Source organism: Lontra canadensis, unplaced genomic scaffold, assembly GCF_010015895.1.
Source record: "Lontra canadensis isolate GAN:19392208 unplaced genomic scaffold, GSC_riverotter_1.0 scaffold24, whole genome shotgun sequence".
NCBI classification, from domain to species: Eukaryota; Metazoa; Chordata; class Mammalia; order Carnivora; family Mustelidae; genus Lontra; species Lontra canadensis.
In genome coordinates, this window is record NW_022631018.1 from 2,713,200 (window position 1) to 2,723,294 (window position 10,095).

Consider the following 10,095-nt stretch of genomic DNA (forward strand, 5'->3'; position numbering starts at 1 on the left):
AGCATTAAAGCCTGCTCAGGTCTCACTCCTCCAGGCAGTGGTTCTCAAGCTTTGCACGCAACCAAATGGCATGGAGGACTGGTTAAAATGCAAATTACTGGGTCCATCCTACCCAGACCACGGTTTCTGATTCACTAAGTCTGGGACCAGGTCAGAGAATTGGTGATTCTAGCACAATAACTGGTAATTCTGATTCTGCTGATCTGAGGAACACACTCAGAGAACCACTGCTTTAAGTGATTTTGCCTGTGAAAATGAGGGAAATCCTTAAAGCTTAGCAAATGTTGGGATTTCATTTTAAAGAGGAAGTGAGACAGGAACACAGGGTTTTGAATCAGCCATACTTGGGGTTTTCTCGGCTTGTCCAAAGCTGTGAGTGCTGGCAAATTGCTTAAATCTCTGAACCATACTTTCCTTATCTGTAAAATGGGAAAAATAATCATAAACTGTATCTGAGAAGCAAATGAGATACTGTATGTAAGGTGTCTGGCACATGGTACTCTATAAACAGTTATTTTCATTTAAAAAATTACAGACACTTGTAGTAAGTAAACAAACAAAACACATTCAGAGGTAGGCAGTAATCTCTGAGAACTAAGCAAGGAGAAACTTTGGTCAGGATACAATGTGGGCTCCTACTGGATTCAGAATCAATAAAAAGAAATTTAAAGTACAATCTTATTCCTTTAAAATAAAAATCTCAAAAGATTCCTGGTTCTTTCTTGAAAACTATCAGTAATTCCCATTTCTTTAATGCCATCTTAAAGCTCATTCTAACATTTACTTCTTTATTCTGTCTCTTGCTGTTAGATCTCTCTACTCTGCTGTTATACAGAAAGAAAAAGAAAGAAAGGAAGGAAGGAAGAAGAAGGAAGGAAGGAAGAGAGGAAGAAAGATTCATTTTTTCTAATATGGAAAATCCTAGGGGCTCTTAACCCTCTCCAGTTACCAAATCAGAGTCTGAGCACAAGGGGATAATTAACAAATTGAAGAAAATTAACAATATATGTTAATAAACTAATAGTGACATTAGAATTAATTTATATTTCCCGGTTTCCATGTTAATGAAGCACCTGTGCACTCTGATCAAACTGATAGTATATTACATCCAAAAGCAAAGGGAGAGCCAGAAGCTCCCCATCGCTTTCAATGACTAAAAGTGGGCTTAACCCAAAGTTAGATAAGAGGAATAGTTCATGCATTTATTAGGTGTATATTCATTGTGAACATACTATGGTCTCTCTGTGACATGGGGAATATACTTATGAGTAAGAGACACTCAGGTCCTCACCTCATAGAGATTATAGTCTAGTTGGGAAAACGAACGTTAATCAAAGAAGCATACAAATACAGCAAAAAGAGAAACAATGATGTGGTTGGTTCAATGGACCAAAAATATGGTCTAAACAATGCAGTGATGAGGGATTTGGGGCAGCACAGTTGGAAGCCTGCAGGAGCTAGCACAGCCTGTGCAAAGTCATAAAGTAACAGGAGCATGATGGCACATGGGAAAGTATGAAAGGAAACCAGAGAGGCTGGAGGGGAGAGCTAAGGCTATGTCAGGATCGTGAAGGGTCTTGTAGGCCAGGCAAGTAGGTCTTCATCCTAGGGACAGTGGGAAGCCACAAAACAGTTTTAATCAGAGAACTGGCAATAATTTAATGAGTATTTGTGGGAGACCACGTGGGGTTCAGGGTGGTAAATAGGTTACCAGATGTGGGGTCATGAGGCTGAGGAGGGGGAAATCAATGGCAAAAGGGTGGTAATGGCAAGAGTCAGTGTGGTTTGGGACACTACCATTACAATCCACATGAGAGAGAAATGATAGTAGGTTGGACTTTGTGGTGATGGAATAGTTGTTATTCTCTGTAATTTTCTTTTGTGGAAATTTATGCAAAGAAGAAGAAAAAAAAAACCACCATTTCTCCAGGAGTCCGAGGATCAGTGTGTCTGCAAGTCTACAAATGGACCACATGCTCATTCAAAATCTCCTCAAGACCCTGACATGACTTCAGTGAAGTTCTAACTCACACTGTCACATGATCAGCCTTATGAGTGACACTTCATTTTGTTTCAGAGTTATTGGATAGATTGCCCAATACCCATCCCCTAGATGCTTGAACTCACCATTTGCATTTCATCTTTTGTGTGGTAAAGGCTTATAATTTTTCGGGAACACCTTGGAAACAATGCCTCCCAAAGGAAAAATTTAATTTGTTTTCTGGTTAAGCCACCAGTAAGGATTAGATACACATGAGCTGAAAATGAGCTTCTGGAAAAATAGGGATGAAGGTCTTCCTTAGTAGGCCTAAGGAGATGACAGAAGAGGAAGGAGTATGGAAGCAGAATGCAGAAAGACGGGATGAGACACTAAAGACAAACTTTGCCTCCTTTCTCCAGTTTGCGGGGGCGAACCTTATAAATGAGGAGCTGTGGCAGGCTGTTATAGAAAGAAGGCTACCATTTTAAGTTGGTTTTACACAATACCCTCCCTCTAGAGGATATCAACCAGGAATGATGATGAATTCCAGCACATATTTTCTTATTGTAATCTTCGTTATTGGAAATGAGCCCCGTTAAGACAGACAGCTATGTCTGTGAACATAGACTTCCTGTCCATCACAGCTCAGGAAACCACTCCTCCATTCCCACCCATCTTTGGGCAGAGGTCATGTCCCATATTCCCACTTCTGGGGAAGATATAGAAAGCTCAGTGGGGCCGCTCCTAGGGGTCAGGCTGTTTATTTCCTCTCCCTTCTGATAGGTCTGACCCCTGACCCTCTGTCAAAAGACGTACTTAAGACAAGACTACTGCTGTCTCTTCCTCTAACATTGCTCTCAACTTATACTAGAATCTTCCCAGTCTTCTGCACACTGTTATTAAATGGGAGTTTTACTGCCAGTTCATCTAAAATAATTTTCCTGGAGTTGAAATCTTCTAAGGGAGTATATATAGAAGGGAAGAATAGGTGACAGCTTGAATTACATTTTTCTGAAGTTGTTCTCCAAAATGCAGGTCCTGAGCCCTGGCGCAAACTTACTAAATCAAAAACTACATTGTCGTAAACATTCTAAACCATTCCTAGCACACTGACGTTTAGGAACTACAGCTCTAGGTGGATGCACCACTGTGTCCCAAATTAGGAAAAGGAAGGAGGCGGGTTACTCATAACCCTCAGCTTTTGACACCAATGCAGTGGCCTGGAGAGCTTTATTCATTAGGTCAATCAAGTAGGTTGGTCAGGAATTTTGCTTCAGACAAAAATGTTGAGATCTTTCTTCTAAAGTTGTTTTTAAAGAGAGGTTTGAGTGAAGGGAGGACAGGTATCACCTCATCTCATCCCATGGATAGAACCATCCCTCTAGGAGGCATTTGAAAATGTAGGTGGGGAGGTCACATTGTTGACTGGTGGCTGCTATGGGCACTTGGTGGTCAAGGACCGGATATGCTATACACCTTGCCTTTTGGGGGCCTCGCACAGGGCAAAGAACTGAGCTTCCCACATGCTAATAATACCCCAGACTGAGAATCCTTCGGCTTTGATGCCCCTCTCGTGCTGAATGCAGATGTTCGATATTTTGCCATAGAATCCTTCCTCCGTCCTATATGTTGAATAGATATATATATTTCCATGGTATTGAAGAGCATGTGCATAAAATGCTCAGCACAGTGCATGCCTTATTTTAGGTAGCTCTACGAGTTTCAGACTTTTATTATTTAATCAATGAAAACAAGTGGTTGAGGATTAATAAATAAGATTACCTTTTCCTGGGGCTTGCTGATTTGAACAAAACCCAAAGTTAAAAAATAATGGAAGACTCTTCACTCTAGGAAACAAACTGAGGGTTGCTAGAGGGGGGGTGGGGCTGGGGGATGGGCTAAATGGATGATGGGCATTAAGGAGGGCACATGATGTGATGAGCACTGGGTGTTATAGAAAATGATAAATTACTGAACACTATCTGAAACTAACGATGTACTATAAGCTGGCTAATTGAATTTAAATAAAAAAAAACAATGGAAGACAGTTGCTATGCTTATTTTTAACTTATAAGGTCTGTGTCACCCCTTTTGGTTACCTCAAGAAAGTCCAGTTCTGTTAGACAACACTTCTCCATCATCTTCTCATCATTTCAGTAATAACATGAGCGTGTTCAGTGGATGCTATAGAATTGTACTAAAAGTTGGGAAAATAGAGTGCTTGCCATTAAAACAGTGTGCATCAATATTCGGCCTTAGCTTTCACTGCTGTTAACAGTAGTTTCTAAGATAAATGGAGCTTTCTATAAAAATAAATCCAGTGTTGGAAATCATAATTCACACCAGACTCGGGAAAAAAGAGCATTACTGAAAAAACACAGTTGAAATGGTATTCTTGCCAGAAGCCATCTACCATTCTGCAGTTTATTTCCTTTTTAGTGGAAGGAAGGACTTCAAAGCCATAAGTATATACATATGCTACAAGTATGTCTAAAATCTCAATGTGGGAAGCTCTGAACCCACTTCCACATGATACAATTAGCAATTCTATCATTTATACCATGCGATAATATGGAAATGAGGAGATACAGAGGGTTGAGAGATGACATAAAGTCAAACAAAGAATAGTGAGTTTTGGAAGAGAGAGCTTTCTACAATACCAAAGTCATCAATAACTCCCCATCACCTTTAGGATACAATCTGAGTTTCTTTCTACGTCCTGCAACTCTGTTCCTGATCTGACCCTTAGAAATCTCACAAATCGGCGTATATGTGGAGTAACTGTTTCCAAAGCAAAGAGAAACATATAGAGTCATAATATAAAAAAGAAAACTCTGCTCCAGGAGATGGTAGAGGTGATGTTCTAGTGTCCACTCTGCTGTCAACCAGGGTCAAGCTACTTTTTATCACCTGTGAAACGCGGTGCAAAGGCAGAGCTGAAATCAGCTGTGGTCTAACAGTTTACCAATTCACTTGAATTTCTACTTTCTCGTTAAGAATTGCCAGGTATGGGGGCACCTGGGTGGCTCAGTGGGTTAAAGCCTCTGCCTTCAGCTCAGGTCATGATCTCAGGGTCCTGGGATCAAGCCCAGCAACAGGCTCTCTGCTCAGCGGGGAGCCAGAGCCTGCCACCCCCCCGCCCCCCACTGCCTGCTTGTGATCTCTGTCTGTCAAATAAATAAATAAATATTTAAAATAAATAAATAAAAGAATTGCTAAGTACATCCCGTAAGGCTTATGACTGGTCTGTTTCACCTCTTATTCTTTCTTTCAGAACTGTGTCATGGATTAGCATGAATTTAAGAAGAAATTGCTAATAGTTTGAATATTGATATCTTTTTAAAGTGTTAAAAGGACTCACTGGTAGTGGAAGGCAAACAGTGAAACCCATGAGTTTCTTGATTTTATTGCAATGTACAAGTTTTTTAAACTCCAAGTTTAGTACTTTACCCATCTGTTTCTCTAAACATCCCTTTGAGAATGATCCTTTAACTTTCAACTGGATGGCAAAAAGATTGTTTTGGTAATGTATCACACTGAAGCAATTCGAGTTTATGCTAATTCTAAATCTAAGGAAACCCTCCTTACAGCCATTTATCAGAGGATATTTTTGGTATCTTTCACAGTGATATTAAGAATTTTTTAGTATGCGAGTTTTCCCAAAGGTTTTTCAAAATAAGCCTGTTTCTAAATAGGCTTTTAAAAGAAATCCAATAAAAGCAAAGATAGTATGGTGGCAGCTTCTTAGATAAGGCAAAAAAACCCACCTCCTCCTCATTGGTCTATAAAGATTTCTTATAAGAAGCCCATGGTGTTTAAATGAAATTCTAAAATAAGTATCGAGTTTTCAATACAGTAATATAAATTGGTAGGCTATAAAATACACAAATACAAAGTGACTGGCCCAAAACATGTAACACTGTCTTACCACTAACTGCTCTATCTTTCATCCAAAACAATCTAGTTCCCAGAAATCAAGTATAATCCTAAATCGAGACATTTTATGCATTTCTAAAGTCTGAATTCTGCCAGAAACCAGCTTCTTGGGAGCCAGCAGGCATGCTTTCTGCCTGACATCTCCTCAGCGTGGCTCCCCTCCTGCCCAGCGCCTTCCCCCTGTGTTCACAGAAGAGCCCCGGGGTGCTGCTCTCCACACGTGGAGCACCCAGGTGAAATTCTGAGACTGCAGCAGTGACATTCCAATTAACGGCACACATCGTCAAGGCACTGATGATGGAATTTTCAAGTATGTAGCAGAGCTGTGTTCTGGTGGAAAAGGAAAGAGATCTGATTTCAAATGTACTAATTAGGATTTGCACTTTCGGGGAAAAATGCATCAGTCAGAATCTCACTGTCCCTCAGACAGGTGCTTCGGAACCAAGAGAAGTTTGTGTCATGTGAGAGTGACAGAGACAAGATGTTACTCTAGAACTGCCTCCCAGAGAACTAAGGAGACCTCCATCTGGCCTGCTAGGCTCAGGGAAACTGGCAAAGCCTGAAACCCATCCCGATTTTTATTAGAGAACAGGAAAACAAAACAGATGAGGGAAAGATAGAAGTCAAGGATTCAAGAGAGCCTGTGCAAACTGAGTTCATGGGACAGATTTTAGCGGGAGAGAGACATAGGAGAGAAAATTTGACAAGATTCACTATGCTAAGGATGAGATCTCTCCCAGAACTTTGAGGGAGACATGCAATCAATATGTAGTTTCTCTTTAATTAACTTTCTTTGCCTGGTTGATATTGTTCTGAGTGGGAACACCACCTGCAAGGGATCTGTTAGTCCCTCAGGCATAACTTGAAGTCGACTTTTCCAAGATGAGGATCTGATTACGTTGCTTCTCTCCTGAAAGTCCTCAGAAAGTTCCTAATCACTCTGCTTTGTACTGCATGATCTGCTTCAGACACATCTCCTGCCATCACCCAAAGTCTATGCTCCAGCCACACACAAAATGGATTGTTTCCAAAATGTACTGTTGTAATATTGTGCCTTATAAAAAGAAATACATATTTTAGTCTTTCTCTTGCTCCTGGCACAAAGCTCCTAAAACCATTTAAGTTTCCCCCGTGTTGACAAAGGTAAAGATGTCTTTCGTTATGTTAATAAGATGACTTTTATTAACCTAAGTTTGGGGGCGGGCTGGCTGCCTGGGAACCAACCCTGTGAATAGAGGGTTGAAATTTTTCAATTTCACCTTTGTGGGAGTAGAGAGGAGCTGGAGGTTGGGTCAATCACCAACAGCCAGCAATTTCATCGGTTGTGCCTACGTAATGAAGCCTCCATAAAATTCCAAAAGGACAGGCTTCAGGGAGCTTCTGGGCTGGTGATCATTTGGAAATGTGGGGAGAATTGCTTGCTTAGAGAGTAGAGGAGCTCTGCACACCTTCCCACATCCCTTGCCCTATGCATCTCTTCCATCTGACTGTTCCCAAGTTGTATCCTTTTATAATAAACTGGTGATCTAGTAGGTAGAATGTTTCTCTGAGTTCTGGGAGCCACTTTAGCAAATGACTCAAACCCTAGGAGGGGGTTGTGGGGGCCTCTGATCTTCAGCCAGTTGGTCAGAAGCACAGGGAACAACCTGATTTTGTGACTGGTGGCTAAAGTGAGGGGGCAGTCTTTGGGATTGAGTCCTTAATCTGTGGGAACTGATGTTATCTCTGGGTAGATAGTGTGAGAATTGAGTTGGAACTGCAGGACACCCAGCAGATGTCAGAGAATCACTTGGTGGTGTGAAAACACACACACACACACACACACACACACACACATACATTGTGATCTCATAGGTCTTCAGACCTTCACACTCACTTCCGCTCCCTCACCTGGCAATGCATCTGTAACCGTTCACTCACCTAAACAAGTATTGGTTGAGCACCTACTATGTGTTAAGTGCTGTTCTAGGCACTGACCAAAATGTTGAACAAACACCACAAAATAACAAAGCAGTGAAGAAAACACACAAAAAGCTGCTTCCTACTTGGGTTGCATATTCCCTTGAATGACTTCATCCCATTCAAAATGTACTCCAGTATCGATAAAATGCACCGTGTGGACCTCATCTGAATCTCGAAAAAAAACAAAAAAAACCCAAAACTTGAGACAGATGAAATTGGAATCTGAGTGGATATTTGAAAATATTAGGAAATTATGACTGATTTTTAGGTGAGACACGGTATTGTAGTTATGACTTCTTATATAAAAACAAGAATCTTTGTCTTTTAGAGATACATACCAAAATATTTATGGATACAATAATATGAGGTCTGGAATTGGATTCAAAATAGTCCATTGAAGGGTTGGGGCAGTGAGGAGAGTACAAAGGAAACAAAACTGTCATTTGTAAATAGTTGTTAAATCATCTCTCTACTTTGTATATGTTTGAACATTTCTGTCATATAAAGTTTTTAGAAAGGAAGAAGAAAAAAAGGTAAAGACGCATTGGGCTTCCTGCCCCCCTAACTCCCAGCTCTGTTTCCTGAAAGCCAAGGGCCCCTCTTGCTCTCCTAGCCATTTGGGTTCCTTTATCATTACACCATTTCATGACTGTCGCTTGTGTCGCATGTATCATTCCCATGGGACAGTTAGTCCGTTGAGGGCAGGGAGTGTCTGTGTCTTTCTAATAATTCTTTCATTTGCTCCAGCTATAATGCCCAGCAGAAAAACAGACACTGGGCATCATCTCTGCAAATGAAAAGCCAAAGGCTAGAATAATCAGATTTTAATGAAGGTGACACTGGTTTCAAGGAAACAGAAACTTGGTAGTTGTCTTCCGTATTACAGAAAGTGACCCGGCAGATGTGATTCCATTCACTCAACACATATTTTGAGTCCCCCCAATGTGTGAAAGATACTGCGGCTGGGGACCACATACTCCCTGTTAAGCGGCTCTTTTTATCCTTTGGAATATCCATGAAAGACAGGAGATACATGTGTGCACACACACCCAATTAATTGTTTTCTCATTGTTGGTCCCTTCAGAATCTAGTTGTAGCAGGCAAATAAACAAAGTTAGTATCCCTGTGACAGTATCTAGCATCTCTGCTTGTTTTCTGTACTGTTTTCATAAGCAACATGAGATTCTTTGTCATTTAAAACGGTTGCTAGCCCTCTTCAATAAAACCTAAGCTGAAAATAAAAACAACTTCGGTTTTTCCTCTGAGACTTGTTTTTTTCCTAAAAAATTAAAAGACAAAACATATAGGCAAGTTATTTATTCTATTGATACTATGAAACTGGCTAAGTCCTACAGGTTTCAGTAAGTAGGGAGGGTTAGGAGTCTCTGATACCCAACCACTCCCAATTCCAAATTAAGTACAAATAATAGCATCATTGTCATGATAAGGTAAGATGGATAATACACTCTAGTTTTGAGATATTTCTCTCTTCCAGGGAGATTACTTGCCTCAATTTGAGTAAAACTACATCACTGCCAAGAAAAATTCACATCAAATAGAGTACTTTCAAAGAATATGTATTTAACTAACCTGCTTTACTCTTCTACCATATCTTTGTACTTAACTTTGTTAAGTGCTTGAGGTGAGTCAACATTTCAAAACCTGTGATAATCTTGCTCAATGATGGCACAGTCTGACAGCCAGAGATATTTTTTTTAATTAAAAATATTTTATTTTATTTTTTTCTAGAGAGAGGGAGTACAAGGGGACAGGAGGGAGGACTGGATGGAGGGGAAGGGAGGGAATCTTAAGCAGGCTCATGGAGCCAGGGGGCTCAACTTCACAACCCTGAGATCATGACCTGAGCTCAAATCAAGAGTCAGTCGCTTAACCAACTGAGCCACCCAGGCATCCCCAGAGATATTCTTAATACAAGTAATCCCATCAATTATAAGATAAAATATATTTTCCAAAAGCTATTAATAGTGCACAGAGTCTTACGAAGCAGAAACCAGGATCACTGTAACAAATTCTCTAATACACCTGTACTAAGTAGGGTCAACTTATCATGATCTACACCATCATAGGCTCACACAGGGCATGTCCCTCAAAGAAGACAACCACATTTTAATTGAATGAGCAAGTGAATGAATCTTGTAAGTTTGGACTAAGGAAGCAAGGTCAAATATTAAAAGTCTATGTTACAGAAGAATACA